We start from the raw sequence: 18,453 nt of genomic DNA, 5'->3' as shown, positions 1-18,453 counted from the left end.
AGGCTTCATAATTGAAAAAGAAATCTGACCTGCACTGACCATTCATTGACCATGGAGGTTTTGTCAGGTCCTCGACATAAGTTATACGTTTAGTGATCGCAAACCTAGATTGGTACACTCCCACCCCCACAGTCAGCAAATTCCCAGTCTGTATGGACTACACCCACAGAATCATTACTTTTTTGCTTTTACCGAACAACCTCTAGACATTGTAAAGAAACGAGAGTACACAAGTGTGCCGGTACAACAAAGAGTACAGCAAACTGAGTTTGGCTTAAAGGTTTAAAGGTAGACATAATTCCCCAGTAGTCTGTAACTATTCAAGTAATAAAAACAAAACAAAAAAATCCCCTCTCATTCTTCTTCCTTAGGATCCTGTCTCTGGGCTGAGTCAGGCCACAAAACCTCATCCACATCACACACAATGTTAGTCCTGTCAAGACAGAGGGGAAAGTACTCTCTGGCATGTGTTATCCAGCACTGAACTGAGTCCAACGCAATATCACCACAGGTTTCTTCCATCGCCTGCAGAAGATTTCCCTGCTCATAAGCATTTCTGTCAAACACTTTCCAGTGCCATACTGAGAAAAACTCCTCTATGGGGCTGAGGAATGGGGAATATGTTGGAAGAAAGAAACTGGAAAATCTAGCATTGGCAGTGAACCAGTCACACACTGCTGCAGCATGGTGGAAACTGACGTTATCCCAAATAAACAACTAGTGTGACTGCTCTGACTCTCTCTGTACTTGGTCAAGTACATTGTCCCAAAGGTCACTGAGGAATGTAACCAGATGACCTGATGGCTGATGGCCACACAGAGTGTAATATTGCCTCCACACTGGTCAGGGTATGTATTAGAAGTGCCAGGCATAAATCACAAGTGTAGGCCATCATATTGCTACATAATAGTAATGTCAAAAAAAAGAATTGTGTCATACACAGACGTTTAGGAACTGCTTTGTAAATGTGTAAAGGGATACACACTTGTAGTGTGTATTTTTTATAGTGGATAGCTACAGAAGATTCATATTCATATTAGCAAGGTGCAAGATGTCATCCTGCTCATTAACAACAGTGGGCTATCAAGCTTTAGATGTTCTTATGAACAACATAAGATTAGACCATTGTCTTGTTATCTCTATTATTAAGTTAACTTCATAAACTGGATCATAAACTGGATACAGTGCTGTAGAGGTTGCCAGGGGCGAAATAAGGAAATATTCCTTATATATATATATATATATATATATATATATATATATATATATATATATATATATATATATATATATATATATATATATATAACATTTCCTTAAATATTATTTTTGGTCAACACCAATGACAATATCTCTCAATTTTTGACATCCTACACTTGTGAATCCGTTCTTTCCAATTCATGAATTTTGACACAACATAAAGAACAACTGCCAAATACATCTGTATGAACCCAAAGATACTACCACCTTAACCCCACAAAGCAACTCATTCTTTGTCCAGAGAACTTAGAAATGAAATATCGAGCTTACTTGCACATATTCCAAGCTCTGTTTTTGTAGATTTCTGAATTCCTTTCAAAATGAACACGGTAGGTTTGTTTCATTGCCATTTTGTTGCACTGAAGGATGTGGTCAATAGTGGCAATACTTATTTGGTCAATCCCTCGAAAGATACCCTGATCTTCAATAATTCTTTTCTGAATTTCTCGCAAACGAATGACACTGTTGGCCACGCTTACAATTGCCGGCTGTTGCTCTTCTGACAAGAGCTGTGGTCTGCCTCCATAAGGCTGTCGTCTATCAGTCCTGCAAGAAAAGAGCAAGTACTGTTGGCCTAAAGACACTCATTATTATTCCCAAGAACAAGACATTCAGTACAGTACTGTAATACACTATACTGACACTACAGTAACACATTATGTAATGTATTATAGTAATATATTATGTAAGCTCCATAAAGTATCTACACACATGTAATATACATTTATTCATATACATAATTCTATATGCATATATGAAAAAGCAACAGGTGACACAGGAGACCATGTTACATTACTGCAGTAGAGAACAATAGAAAATGACCAGTTTTCTTGTCTGAATGACCGGATTTTGGATGCAACAGTAAAGCGGCTCAAATATGGCTGCGCTCTTTGCCCAGCTTCCCTTATTGACATTCCTTGGACAAGTACAAAGTAGCACAGACTTCATTGGAGACTGAAGTTCTCTTACCTCCCTCTTTTCCACGTCCTCTCTGCTGTGGTTCACTTCTTCCAGCTCTTTCGGCAATGTCAGGATCAGCTGCTCCAAAGCATGTGAGTGTACCTGTGAGTCGATTTATTCATCTTTGATAACTCTTTGATAACTGTTCAGATTATGAGCTGAATCCATTATACTGAATACCAGAGCTTTCTCAATTATCAAGTGTGCAACCTCTGATATACATAGAGATCTGTGAGATGAGTAATACAAGTAATACAAATGTGTTTAGAACAAGTTAACAGTGTAACAGTGTTGATCTATCTGTCCGTGAGGAATATGAACCTTGATCTTGCTCCATCTCTTATGAAGATGAACTTTGTTCCTTACTCAAAATCTTTAAATGAAAATAGAACAAATGATGACTGGTGAAGGTAAAAGTGGGAGGCTGTGTTATAACTGTATAGTTTACATTCAGGGGAGAAACAGAGCAGCTATGGGCAATGGTGCTGCAATGGGCAACAACATGAAAAATTATATTGATCATGTGTGTGTTCAGACAATAACGAAAAAAAAAAATTCATACAAGTAAAATGTCTATATCAGTTTGTTGTTTGTATACAAAAATAAATACATTTTCAAATAAAAGTTACATTTATTTGATAAGTCCAGAAAACAAGAACGCTGGCCATTAATTTATGGACCATTTCACTCCCTTTTCCTCATTTTTCATAACAAAAGTACCCTGGCATGGAGAAACTGTACCTCTGATTTATTGGTTTTAGCCTTCACCTACCATTAGAAAATCATTTCTGATTATAAATGCAGACATGACTTAATGATACAGCATCCAAAATATATAACAAAACTAGGCTTTAATAATACAACAGCATGCTAGAAAAAAGTGCAGGTATATGTGTTTGTAAGAAACTAAATGAATACTGACCATTCAAAATGTGAACAGAAAGCATTAATGTTATTGGTTGTTCCTACCAATACTGGAACAACAGTTCAAATAATTCATAAATGCAATACACATGTTTCATTAAAAGAGTATTTGGTTATATTATGAAACATGAACCTTTAACTCCCTGAAAACTTGAAGTGGGGATGCACTGAAAAATTCCATCTGATATTCCTTGTCCAAATGAAACTGCAGTATTAATCTCCCATATTCTGTCACTATAATATTATGATATTATATTAGGGGGCTCACACTTTACATATTCAGTGTAATTGAGAAAGTTTTGGAAAATTACTTCCTAAAAAGTGAGGGAATGGTGACATCCTCAAAAGTTTCAAGAACATCATGAAGGTGATTGGGAGTTACTTTCAAACATCCCTCTGGATGTCCATATAAAGTTGAATCCTTGAATGATTCAGAGTTTTCAGAGAGGTATCACAGAAGGACCAGAAGAACCTGCTGGCACTGTTGCAGTGCATACACTGTAAAAGGATGTGGATGTGTTTTACTTGTATTCTGGATGATTCCTGGACGAAGCTCCCTGTCATATTTAGGCACACACGACACTTCCCAATGAGATCTCCACTTTCCCAAGCAATTGCTTCTGTTGCCACCTTTCGGGCTGTCTTGTTAAAAGTGCTGTGTGGTGAAGCACTGACATCTCAGCTGCTTTTGCATGCAGCACATGCAACTGACTTGCCGGTAAAGGAGCTCTCCTGGAGCGAATGTGACCACTTGGTGGGTTTTGAGTGTGGACGGCACCGGGGGACTCTGACCTGGCATAGTTTCCATCGCCTGCTCCACTGCTTCGCTTGCTACATAGAACAACTTAACAGTTGTAGATGTTTCTGAGAGGGCCTCATAGAGCTCACGGGCATCGGGTATGCTGCGGCCTTGGGTCACCAGCTTGTCCGCTGTTCTTTTCTGAACTTGAAGATCCTGACTGCTGCTCTGACCGTTGGACAGAATAAGGGGAGTGTCCAGTCTGTGCTTCCTAGCCTCTGCCGTCTCTTTCCTCTTCATGTTTTGCTCCTTCCACTTGTTCCGCTGCTGGACCTTTCCTAGCTCACTTAGATCACTGATCTTCTTCTTTTTCCCTTGCTCTACATCCCGTCTCCATCTCTGACGCTCAGTCTCTAGGTATTTTTGCCTCCTCTCAGGATTAGCATCCCGCCGTGCACGGTATCGCCGTTGTCTCTCAGCAGCGCTTAATGGAGCCATGATGGAGACGGATCTATCTGCAAATGTAATGAAATGTAACGTTATTCTTTAAGCACAGAGAGTGAGTGAGTGTGAGCGAGCATTTGATTAAGATAGTGAGTGCAAGAGATAGTGAGATTGAGTGAACTAAACATTACTAACAGAAAATAAAGTGATTAGCGTACATCAGAAACACAAAATCTTTTAATAAACACATCCTTCAGTAATCCAGCTTTACATGTAAACCTTTACACTGGTATAAGCTCAATCCCTTTTCACATGGAGCAGAACCACCTTGTTAAATTTTAACCATGGAATATTTCATCCAAAACTCTCCACAGTTCTCCATGTGGGCAGGTTCCTGGCCTAGCATATACACATTCAATTTCAAATATTTATTTGTTATCATTTTTTATAAAATATTAACATTTAAAATGTTATGTGTGGTGTGGTTATTTTTTCTGACAGGCTCAGCATTATTAACAGTTACATTTGGCTATTACTGGTGGCTTCTGGTGGCCAGGTCACCCTGGCCTGATATTTAGAGAGACGCTGTCAGAATACTGATATTGTGCGATATTAGAATGCTACTCAGCGACTCACATTGCGAGGTCAGGATAAACGTGGTATAATAGTGTTTTTATGTTGAATAAATATAGGTTTGATAACAAAAATGCATTTATTTGGTGATAGTATGGATGCAAGTGTCATCTCAGTCAATTTGGACATGCACTGCTAAAATGAATAGTATATTACTCTTTAAGAAAACTTAAATTAATAGGTTTAAGCTCTTTAAGACACATGCATTATGCATGCAATGAAACATTGCAGACCCAAATCGCACCCATTTTGTAAAATGACTCAGATCATACTTTTTTAAATATAGTTTTATGATTGGTTAAAAAAGAGGAACAGTACAACATCATGCTGATCACTCAACCGGAAGCATTATAAAAGAACAAGGGTATAGGGCTTTTACATTTTGTTCAAGGTAAGGAATCAGGGGTATAATGCTAACCTTTAGTTGTAGCTCTGCTGCTAGATAGATACATGTTTTCAGCTGCATTTTTTTTTTCTGAGAATAGAAAAGTGCTAAGGCAAATTTCAGGGTGTGACTTAAAACTAAAACTAATATGAAAAATTATTTATACCCAGTGTTACCATGGGAATTGCGAAAATATTCCATTCAAAAGAGTTTTATTCCAAAATAATGTAAAATAATATTTATTAGTAAACTGTAAACTTGTGATCATGGATTCTCATTTAGAGAGTTTTTAGTTTTTGCCCACCCTTCAAGAAGCGGACCAGTCGGTTATTGTGCCCAGTTAGTGGGGGGAAAAAAAATATTGTAAAAGTCAAAGTCATTGTAATTCAATAAAACCAAACTAGAAATAGAATATTTTTAAAACACGCAGATGCATCTAGTAACATCTGTTTAACAAATTTATTGTAAAAGGCAGTTATTGTAATATAACAGCACTACAATAGAAATGGCATATAATAAAAACAATTAAATTGCTGTACATAACATGCTTCCTACTTCACTGTAACATCAGTTATGTGCACTTTTTGATTGCGCCTCATTCTGAAACACAAAATGTGACCATATGACCCTAGCAAACATATATATATATTTACCTCTGGTGATAAGCAACAAAGCACTGCTTTTTGTTGTTCAAACATAGGAACAACTTTCCATCTCCACACTTGCAACATCGCCAACGTGACACTCCACCTTTGCACAAGCTGCACCTCCCTCGTTGAGTGCCAAATGTAGGCCAGTGTCCAACAGCGTCATAGCGAACTTCCAGGGTGGGGTGGAGAACTCTGGGGCTAGGGCGACGGACTTTCGACTTGTGAATTGCACTAGGGGACGGGAACGGGACCACCCTGGCTGGTACCTTGTTTGCTCCCTTCAACGTAGCTGCCACCGACAAACGGAACTTCTTGAGGGGCATCGGTTTCTCTTTGAAAAGGTTGCAGTCCCTCTTGTAGATGAGCCACGCATTCACAATGCTCAGGTCGATGATGTACCCAAACAAAGGTAGGTACCAGCGCCGTGCTTTCATTGGCGTTTTATAGAGGTGCACAAGCGTATCTGAGAGATCGATTCCCCCCATGGCTTGATTGTATGCAAGGACGACGGAAGGGCAGGCGACGTCAACAGACTGTTGGGCCTCCTTTCTGAATTTTTTCACTGAAAACAGCGGCTCCACCCCAAAAGCGCTGCTCAGCAAGGTGACACACTTGTTGTCAAACCACTTTACTGCAATGACTCCCTCTGATGAACAGAAATCGACAACACCTTGGCCTTGCTTCACCATCTCCTTGTCGCTCATCAATGGTGCATCACCTAAAGAACATGGAAATATATGTTAATTTGTGTGAGTATGTCTCCTAATAACACTAATACAATTCTGAGAAAAATAACTATAAACCGTACGGTATCTCTCCCCCAGAAGAGAAAATGTATGTGCATACATGCACTGTGTGTGTGTGGTTATGAAGGTATAATGATTATTATACTCACATATCACTAATAGTGCATTACCTGAAAGGTTTGTCTTGACAGTACCCACACTTCTCAGTCCCAGGTTGGTGTGTAGCTTCTTCACCAGGTCGAAGCTGGTAAAGAAGTTGTCATAGAACACCACAGTTTCCTCTTTGTTTGTGATAGTGTTGCAAAGTACAGAGACAACCTTGCCACCTATGAGGAGGTCTTCAAAGCCCAGATGTGCATGCTTTTCCTCTTGAATGTTGAAAAATGTTGTGGCCCCTTGGTACAGTATGAAGTCGTGGATGATGCCAGAGGAGCTACCCCGACAGAAGATCTTAAAACCCCACTTATCCGGCTTGTTTCGAATGTACTGTCGGAGCTTGCCAGCTCTGCTGCCCTTGTACGCCACCATCACTTCATCAACACTTTGCCTGTTGGTGGAGGGAATAAGGAGACATTGTTCTCTAAACATATCAAAAAGCGGACGGATCTTGTGGAAGCAGTCAGTGCTGCCCTCCATTTGAAGGTTGTCGCTGAAGTGGACAAATCTTCGCAGCACTTTAAAACGTTTGACTGACATGGTATCAGCCACTGGTGGGAAGCGTGACTCACAGGCCCAGTAATCTTCCAGAGAGGGAAATTCAAAAACACCCATGTACAGCAAAACAGACAAGAAATCCTCCATTTCAGCAGTTGTGGTGTTGGCAGATGTGCCGGTCTGTTGAAGAGAGTACCGATTGGTATGGTCAGTTATGTGCTCAATCATCTGGTCAGTGAAGAGCCTTTTGAAATATGCAAATGGCGTCTGGACTGACTTAGGAACCGTAAAGACAGCCTCAGGCACAGTGAATGGTGGAATGTCCTTCTTGAGCCATTTTTTCTGTTTGGACTTTGCAGGAGGAGAGGGATTTTGATAGAGGTCTGAGGAGACCTCAACAAGCCTGTTTTTTCCCCACTGTTTCTTTGGTGGGGACGGTGAATCTTCGTTGGGTGGAGGAATACAATCTGCATCATTTCCATCCTCTTGATCACTGAGATCTTCAGCTTCGGAATCACATGGATCAGCAGGTAAAAGTGCAACAGTGCTAGTTGTAGACTTGAGGTGTCTGCAAACTCGGTGACAGTCCATTATGGCTGAAAGTTAACAAAATAAACATTACTATACAAAGAATGACAAAGCGTGTCCTAATTAATCAGTGTCTAAGATATATCTAGCCATAAGAACAGAATCAAATCTTATTATAGGCAAGCGATTCTCCCAACATAGAAGCATGTTAAAATTTCTAATAAAACTACTATCACACATTGAATAACACACAGCCACACAATTAGATAAGAGACAAAAATGTTGAAAATGACGTATGGACAAATTTTTACATTACATTTACGGCATTTAGCAGACGCTCTTATCCAGAGCGACTTACAAAAGTGCTGCACTATTTACCCAAGAATAACCATAGCTAGTTTGAATAGACTAAACATTCAAAGAAACCTCTAAGCTTAGATACTACTAAACACAAGTCAATATGGAGACCATAGTACTCTACTCTTCGCAATATGTCCAAATCCTTTCAATTACAGCCGCATATACATGTTACATCTACCTACTTACAGCTATTCCATGTCACAGTGTCGCTATTCCATATTACAGTGTTCTTCTATTAGGCTCAGCTACGATGGCTATGGTAGAAACAATGAGTATTACTAGCTCTTATCTTATTATGTAAAGAGTACATGGCTTTAAACATATGCCAATCTGAAGGTAAACACATGTAATTTAGTCTAGCAATGAAAATGGTGATATCATCCTGTGCAGCATTTATACTGAGCTACCGTTAGCGTCCAATTCTGTTTAAATTAACTGGGCAACTCAACTGAGCAGTCACACACGCTTTTCAGGACAACATAGAGATATACGTCATTGTCACGTTTCTACTATTAAACAAACATATATTAGTGGATGCAGAACATAAAATTCAATTTTTTTTCTTACCTCAACTTTCTCTGTAGCTTGAAGTAAAATGTCTGAAGAGCCATGTCACGCCAATACACTCCAGTTTTTTTTGCTCAGCTTTCAGACAACAATATCCTTTTACAACATTTACACCCAGTGAATATAGTCAGCATTACACACTATTTAATGAGGGGAATAAGGTCTCACAGCCAAAGATGGGTTTTGCTGAGTTTTTATTACAGTAATCGGATCAGGAAAAAGGTTGACAGTGTGGTTACAATGCACGATAAGGAAGTACTGACCAATACTGGAACATAATCAATGATTTAACAAAATTAGCTTAGAAGAGTCTTTCTTAAACCATAATAATTATGAAACGCAAACAACAGCTAAATAGGCAACAACAACAAAAAAAAGCTTTCCCTGAAAGCCTAGAGAACAGAGGAAAGAATTGGGCATTGAAACTGGAAACACTGGTCATGGAAAACTGAAAACTATTTCCCCAAAAAAATCTCTCCCAGAGGAGCACTCAATATGATATTCATTGTCCAAATGAAATTGCAGCAATAAGCTTCCGTCTTCTGTCACTATAAAAGTATTATATTATATTAGGGTGATCCCATTTTACACATTCAGTGTAATTAAGAATGTCCTGGAAAATCACTTCCTAAAAAGAGAGGAAACTGTGACATCCTCAAAACTGTTAAGAGTATAATGACAGTAACTGGGACAATTGCTTCCATACATCCCTCTGGATGGCCATATGATGTTGAATCCTTGAGTGATTCAGAGTGGTCATCAGAGAGGTATCACAGAAGGACCAGAAGAACATGTCGGCACTGGCGTGGTGCAAACGTGTTAAAAGGGTATGTGTTTTACTTGTATTCTGTATTATGTATTCTGAATGATCCATGGACAAAGCTCCATGTCATATTTAGGCACAAGCAATTGCTTCTGTTGCCACCTTTTGGGCTGTCTTGTTAAAAGTGCTGTGTGGTGAAGCACTGACATCTCAGCTGCTTTTGCATGCAGCACATGCAACTGACTTGCCGGTAAAGGAGCTCTCCTGGAGCGAATGTGACCACTTGGTGGGTTTTGAGTGTGGACGGCACCGGGGGACTCTGACCTGGCATAGTTTCCATCGCCTGCTCCACTGCTTCGCTTGCTACATAGAACAACTTAACAGTTGTAGATGTTTCTGAGAGGGCCTCATAGAGCTCACGGGCATCGGGTATGCTGCGGCCTTCAGTCACCAGCTTGTCCGCTGTTCTTTTCTGAACTTGAAGATCCTGACTGCTGCTCTGACCGTTGGACAGAATGAGGGGTGTGTCCAGTCTGTGCTTCCTAGCCTCTGCCATCTCTTTCCTCTTCATGTTTTGCTCCTTCCACTTGTTCCGCTGCTGGACCTTTCCTAGCTCACTTAGATCACTGATCTTCTTCTTTTTCCCTTGCTCTACATCCCGTCTCCATCTTTGACGCTCAGTCTCTAGGTATTTTTGCCTCCTCTCAGGATCAGCATCCCGCCGTGCACGGTATCGCCGTTGTCTCTCAGCAGCGCTTAATGGAGCCATGATGGAGACGGATCTATCTGTAAATGTAATGAAATGTAACGTTATTCTTTAAGCACAGAGAGTGAGTAAGTGAGTGAGTATGGGAGATAGTGAGGGAGTAAGTAAGTGAGTGAACTAAAATAAAGTGATCAGACTACATCAGAAACACCAATCTCGTAACCCATCCTCAAGCTTTCCTAATCAAAGCCTAGGCATGTTAACCTATACATCAGTATAGGCTCCAATTCAATCCATTTTCACATTCAATTGAGAGACAGAAACACCCCGTCACATCTCTTACCACTCTGTTACAAAAACGTTTACAAAATATTAACGGCATTTGCTAAATGCTGCAAATATTTAATCTTAAAACTAACCTAACCTGGCATACAAGCATTTAAATTCAAACATCACAGCTTTGTATTACAGTGTAGATGTAAGGATTTAAAAAATTTTTTTTGCATGACAGTGTGGTTGGGTTGAGCTTGACGAATCCCCATCTAACATGAAAAAGCAACAAATAAACAATGTAAAAGCTTTTCACAACTTGCCTGCTTTTGTTCTTGGCTGCTCCAAAGTCTCAAATGAGGTCACTTCCTCTGTGTGATGTCATTTAATACAACAGTGCATTATTTATAAACAAAACAGGTAAGTGTGGCTGGGCGGTATTAATAAACGAGAAGGTTTACTCACAGCCGCACAGATTTGAGCGTTTCTGCATTTAAACACAGTCATACAGCCCTGTCCTTTTCCTTGTGTACAGTATATTCTATGGAGCATAGCTCTACCTTGTCTGTGATTAGCTAGCTTATCCGTGTTTTAATGCTTTCAAAGCAGTGCTTTTGTTGAAGTATATTAAAAAACAACAGCAACAAAAAACAAATAATGCGACACTTCAGACCTTCAGACTGTATATAAAAGTGGACTGGGCGACAGCGGATAGAAAATAAAGCCAAGGTGTCTTCAATGCACTCTGGTGGCCGGCTGCAGTATAATGTTTAGCCCTGCCCATTACCATACATGTAAACAGAGCAGAAAGGGAACATTCATGAAGCAAAGCAATGTCGTGTTCAGCACTGTTCTTACAGACCCTTGGGGGTCCCATTTTGGTAAAAATACTTCACCCTAATGACAGCAAACTAGTTAGTTGAAATAGTGCTGAAAAACCTCACAGCAATTCGGGTTAAGTATTAAAATATATTACATCCAATAAAAATTGTGAACTTTATTGTGTAATCAGCTACTGAAAATATAAGGAGGGTATCATTAAAGATCACACCTTGTCGGACTGAATATGGAAGCTATGGTTAAGATGGTTCATGTAAGGTTAGCTATTCATTTGTCTTACGTTAAAGCTGGCAAAAAGTCAGTTGCTGAATAGAGAGTACAAATACAGAGTAAGTTGTAAACAGGAATCATTTAGTCCAGACATGTATGGTGCTTTAGCCTATTACCTATTCTATGAATTAATTTTGCCAACATTTTTTTTTTAGGTTATTGAGTTATCTAAACCATTATCTTTGTTCAAGCAATACTTCAGTAGTAGCAATAACAACAACAACAACCTGTCATGCTTTCAGTGGCTTCAGAACATAGTATGAGAAACAGTTATTGTCAATAAAATATTTATTCATTATAATATGTGAAGTAAAGTAGGGAAATAAAAGGAGGACAGGGAAAGAGCTGTAACAATGCTGACCAGTGTTCTGGCTACCAATCACACACATAATATATACATATATTTATATTATACAGATCTTTCTTAATTGTGGCAACAGGATCCAGGCAACTCCAGGTGTGCTAGATCATTGCGGTCACAGTGAACGAGCAGGATATCAGGGGCTGGTCTTCCTCGAAGGGACTGGTGGAAAAACGGAGATGAAGGCTCGCTACTGCATTCCACCCCTGCCAAACCAATGGACCTGGAAATTCAGGCCAAGGTTAATGCCCATGTTTCTTTCTTGCTCTCTCTTCACCACGGTGGATGTAGCTGCCCCCAGTGACCCAAACTGTGGCGCCTGTTAATAAATATATTACATTACAGATTTCAGTGTTAAATTTCTGAAGACAGTGGACAGATGTGTAATTCATTGAATATAAAAATATGCAGAATAAAAGGGGTTGGGAGATATCTTTGTCTTTTTTGAATTAACAAGAAATTATTAGAAGTATTATTCTGCCATTCATAATTAAATGATTAATGAATTTAAACAACTGGCCCATGCAGGAAAATAGTAACTGTTTGGCATGTAATCTCTTAAGGTGGGACCACTGTCTGAGGTGGTGCTATAGCTCAGTAGGTCTAAAACGTTTCATTTATGACCCCTTCTAGCAAAAACTAGAGCTGTGCATGCGTGGGTGAGATTTTCAGCTGGCTTGCTTTTTTAACTCCAATTAGGGCCAAAATACTCAATTAATAATTTTTTAGGGTCCCTGTCAGTCACAGGCTCTTAGAATCACCCTGAATGTGAGAATTATTGCCCTGATTCAGAGTTTGGCTGGGAAAAAAAACATTTGACTGGGAAATAATTAAATATGTACCCAAAAAGCAAATTTAAGACAATAAATGGCATATTGGTGTACTTACAAATGTGGCGTGCTGTTGATTGAGCAGTCATTTGCCGTGGTAATCGCTTGGCGTTCTTTTGTTTCTGATGAAAGTCAGCTCCCGGTATAGAGACAGGGGAAGGGCTTGCCACTAAGAAATAAGGGCGGAGATCGGGCAATCACACAGCCTTGGCTCCCGTCTCTACCGCACATGCTCTGGCTTCAATTTTCCTCTACAGAGCAAGCGCACACAAGATGGTAGCTTCCAAAATGTCACAATGGGAGTGAATGAGAACCTACTGTCCACTCTTAAATACAACCTATGCTTCAAACACAGAAATGGGAATGTTTGCATTTTACATTGCTGCTTGCTGCAACTAAATGCTAGAACACAGTATTAGTTCACTATAAGTTTGTTCCTTATGAGCAACTTGTGACTCATGGCTTGTGGCTCTTCACCCACGGTTTGTTACTCTTGGCTATTACTGGTGGCTTCATGTCATGTTAATCAATATGGACATTTACTACTATATATATATATATATATATATATATATATATATATATATATATATATATATATATATATATATATATACACATACACAGTGCCTCCAAGTAGTTTTCAACCCCCTGCAGATTTTGCAAATTTAACAAGTTGCAAATAAGTTAGAGCCTTCAAACTTTGAACAAGAGCAGCCTTTATTAACAGATGCATAAATACTACAAACAAAAAATATAAGATGCTCAGTTAAATTATAATACATTTTAAACATAAAAATGTGAGTCAATTATTATTCAACCCCTAGGTTTAATATTTTGTGGAAAAACCCTTGTTTGCAATTACAGCTATTAATCGTTTTTTATAAGACCTGATCAGGCCAGCACAGGTTTCTGGAGTAATCTTGGCCCATTCCTCTATGCAGATCTTCTCCAAGTTATCTAGGTTCTTTGGGTGTCTCATGTGGACTTTAATCTTGAGCACCTTCCACAAGTTTTCAATTGGGTTAAGGTCAGGAGACTGACTAGGCCACTGCAACACCTTAATGTTTTCCCTCTTGAACCAGCCCTTGGTTTTCTTGGCTGTGTGCTTGGGGTCGTTGTCTTGTTGGAAGATGAAATGACGACCCATCTTAAGATCCTTGATGGAGGGGCGGAGGTTCTTGGCCAAAATCTCCAGGTAGGCTGTGCTATCCATCTTCCCGTGGATGCGGACCAGATGGCCAGGCCCCTTGGCTGAGAAGCAGCCCCACAGCATGATGCTGCCACCTCCATGCTTGACTGTAGGGATGGTATTCTTGGGGTCATTTGCAGTGCCATCCTGTCGCCAAACGTCATGGTTGGCACCAAAGACCTCAATTTTGGTCTCATCAGACCAGAGAATCTTGAACCAGTCTGCCTCAGAGTCCTCCAAGTGATCATGAGCAAACTGTAGACGAGCCTTGACATTTGAAGGTAAAGGTACCTTACGGGCTCGCCTGGAACGGAGACCATTGCGGCAGAGTACGTTACTTATGGTATTGACTGAAACCAATGTCCCCACCGCCATGAGATCTTCCCGGAGCTCCCTCCTTGTTGTCCTTGGGTCAGCCTTGACTGTTCGGACAAGCCTGGCCTCGGCACGGGAGGAAACTTTAAAAGGCTGTCCAGGTCGTGGAAGGTTAATAGTAGTTCCATAAGCCTTCCACTTCCGGATGATGCTCCCAACGGTGGAGACAGGTAGGCCCCACTCCTTGGAAAGGGTTTTGTACCCCTTGCCAGCCTTGTGACCCTCCACGATTTTGTCTCTGATGGCCTTGGAATGCTCCTTAGTCTTTCCCATGTTGACCATGTATGAGTGCTGTTCACAAGTTTGGGGAGGGGCTTAAATAGTCAGAAAAGGCAGGAAAAAACAGATAATTAATCCAAACATCTGAAGCTCATTGTTCTTTATGCCTCAATTACTTCTTAATACTTGAGGGAACCAAACAGAATTCTGGTGGTTTGAGGGGTTGAATAATAATTGACCCTCTGAATAAACTTTTCACAATTTTAAAAACAATAAACAAAGAAATAACATTCTTTTTGCTGCAGTGCATTTCACATGTCCAGGCTGATCTACAGTCCAAATGTCACAATGCTAAGTTAACTCCAAATGTGTAAACCTGCAAAATCTGCAGGGGGTTGAATACTACTTGGAGGCACTGTGTGTGTGTGTGTGTGTGTGTGTGTGTGTGTGTGTGTGTGTGTGTGTGTGTGTGTGTATATATATATATATATATATATATATATATATATATATATATATATATATATATATATATACACACACACACACACACACACACACACACACAGTATTACTCTAATATATACTCGAATACTATTTTCTCATATATCATGTTACCGAGAACACTTGAATTTATTGAATGACCCTAAAGAGGTGCCTAGAGTTGCTTGTTGCTGTGGCATGTATGTGTTTCAAAGAACCATTCAGAAAAGGTTTCTTTTTGTGATTAAACAGAGGAACAGTAAAACAACATGCTGATATTCTGACCAGTGGCATTATATAAATATATTACAGGATTTTAAATGGCATTACACAGTTCTCAAAAGAGGTCTGGTGCAGCTCCACCAAAGCTACACAGTGCAGTAGCATCATTTCCCCAGAGTGGAAATGACAGAAACCCCATCCTCCCAGTTACAAGTCAATGTTTCCTCAAAATGGTATTGAAGCTATTTTAAGGTAAAATGCTACATAATAGTTCTTTAACAAGTCAGCTCACTGTACATTTACACTGTACATCTTACTTTTTACTTTTTTGTCAAATAACACTAATGTAAAGCACAGAAGAATTAGCCTAGGCTAAAACCCTTTACTTACAGGGATTTAATTTTGCTGTGCTATGTTGCATTTTGTTAAAAAAGGCAGATGTGGCAGATAACAGTACTTGGCACTTATAGCATGTCCTTAAACATGCATGTTAGGTGTAACTCAATCATTACATGCATGCAGTAACCTAATTCAGCTCAATTGATAAGAATGTTAGAATTATATTTTTAGATTGGAACTTCAGTTGTTTGTTTGCTGATGTTTCTACATAATCAGTGTTGCAATTAAATAAAAATAATTTATGCAAAAGTAGACAAAGTAATCACACCTGGTTCAAACTGTGACCCCATTATTAAAATGAAATGTCTGAAGCTTTTCTCATCCTTTTTGAACACTGAAAGACAGATGCAGCCCTACTAAACAGTAGACGTTGGTTCCACCATAGTAAACTACATACGGCTCTCTGTTACTCACCTTCACTATGTGTGCTCCCATAGTATCGCTCTGATTCTTCACAGGGTGCAGGAGTTGGGCTGCCTGACACCTGATTCACCAATATATACTCGAGACCATCAGGGGTCTGATCATCTGGATCCTCCGTCTTCACATGCACATAGGTCATTTCAGCGGAGCCAAAGTCTGGGAAATTAACATTGAAGAGTGCAAAATAGTTTTAAAAAAAGTAATGATTTTTTTTTCTAAGACACTCTAAAGTTTTCATTGAAAGATTTTAAATGTATATTATCTATCCTTACCATTTCCAGCAAATGCCTCCTCCGGTACTGGTGATACAGACCCTGAGGTGAGACTACACACTCCAGAAATGGTGAAATCTTTACACTCCAGTTTACAGTGAGCTTCACTATCTGCTTGCTCCGCTTTAGTGTCCATCTGGAGGTGATGGTTAGCATCCTCTGTCTTCACAGTCCAATCACCCATTTTACTGATGAGCAGTCTGGAACAAGATTTAGAAAACAGTAAAAGTAATTGCAATGGATCAAACTCAGTAATTAGTCTTTACTTCTAAGTTCATCATCATCATCATCTGCCCCTGTTTACATAAGCTAGCCAACATTTACTCCGCCTTGAGTTCACACCTCGCTCTCCATCCCTCCTCTAGTCGGCTGAACATGCATTTCTGTCCTTCAGTTTCTGTCCAGTTCACTCAGATGGACCCACTAGTGGCCAAGAGCTTGATGCACTAGGTTATGCTAGGTCACAAGCTGTAGGTAAATACTGCTTTTGCAATTTGTAGATTTATTAGGAAACATAAGAGAGTGACTGCATATGCCAACAATTGCAGCAAATATGATAAAGTGTGAAATAAAGCTTAAATACACATAATATTCAATAAAATGTACCCCTTAAAAATAAGTGTCAACATCTTCTGTGTGATAAGGGATTCAGATGAATAGTCTCGATATGTTGCCAGACTATATGAGGAAAAACAGTGAAAGCCTCAGGTGTGCATCTTGTTAAGAAGCTGGACATGCTAATGTAAGATCATTCAGTCATAAATAAAACAGCACTGCTCGTCCTCTCAGACGCTCCTGTGAGGGGAGAGGAACAGTTGGCCTGTGTCTATTCATCGAAATGGCAGAAGCACATAAACATGTTTTTTCATTGACTTTTAGAAACTGAGACAAAAACAAAAATACAGAAAAGCTTTCACACAAAAACACACAGTGGCCAAAACAGCACCCACCCAGCATCTAAACACAGATCAGCTCCAGTCCAGTCTGCCTCTGCTGTGGATTTCACCACTCCAGCTTTCTGACCTGTCCACTGTGATCCCGGTCATCCACTCCGGGTCGGGCTATTTACTCTCCATTCTCGCGCGTGTTTTAATGCGCAACGTAACGAGAATTAACGCATAAATATTTGCAGACTTTAAAAACTCATCCAGCTCCTCAACCCTCTTCTTCTTCCACTAACATTTGTGGTCTTGTTACTGGGAGGCTTCGTGCCGAACTGGTGCTTCATCGCCCTCTGCAGGTGTGTAAAATATCCCCTGTGTTTTGGTAAACTGGGCCGTTTTCACAACGACGTCTAAGGGCGAGGGCTGTGTTTCCCCAAAGCTTCGTAACTTCGTTCATTTGAAAGTTCGTTCATTAACAGGTGTTTTATAAAGACTCCAGTGAGTAAAGTACTACATTACCTCGCTCGTAGCCTCCCTATGTATTATTTACAAAGTACTTATTGAGGTGTTTTTTCCTGCAGTTCAGCGCCCAAACGCCAGGGGCCGCTATTTCATGGGGAAGGGATCCGTATTGAATCCGTACAGATATACAAAAGGTATATACATAATAGTCATTTAAATATATATATATATATATATATATATATATATATATATATATATATATATAAAAATAATGTACACAATAATAATAAAAACAATAGTTGTTCTTCTTTATTATTATAAACAAACAATTTGTTAAATACATAATGTATTACAGCTTTATTTTTTAACTGGTTAAATTACATGTGTTTTGATTTGGGTTTTCTAGGTGTAATTAAATTCACATCCTCTACAGAGACACACTTGACCAGGGTGGATTTTCCTCTTCTTTTACCGTCACATCAGGTTCTGCTGTATCCAGCTGCCAGTGGCTCACATATGGCAGGGTGACCATATTGGCTGTATTTTGGTTTTCAAAAAAGAGGATGCTAGGGACACATGGGTGTCGGCCATGGTTAGGATTCTAGTAGGCCAAAGTTGTAGGACCGTGA

This window comes from Salminus brasiliensis, chromosome 5 (assembly GCF_030463535.1).
Source record: "Salminus brasiliensis chromosome 5, fSalBra1.hap2, whole genome shotgun sequence".
In the NCBI taxonomy this organism is placed as follows: domain Eukaryota; kingdom Metazoa; phylum Chordata; class Actinopteri; order Characiformes; family Bryconidae; genus Salminus; species Salminus brasiliensis.
The sequence above is the reverse complement of the archived record's forward strand: the minus strand, read 5'-3'. Positions refer to the sequence as shown.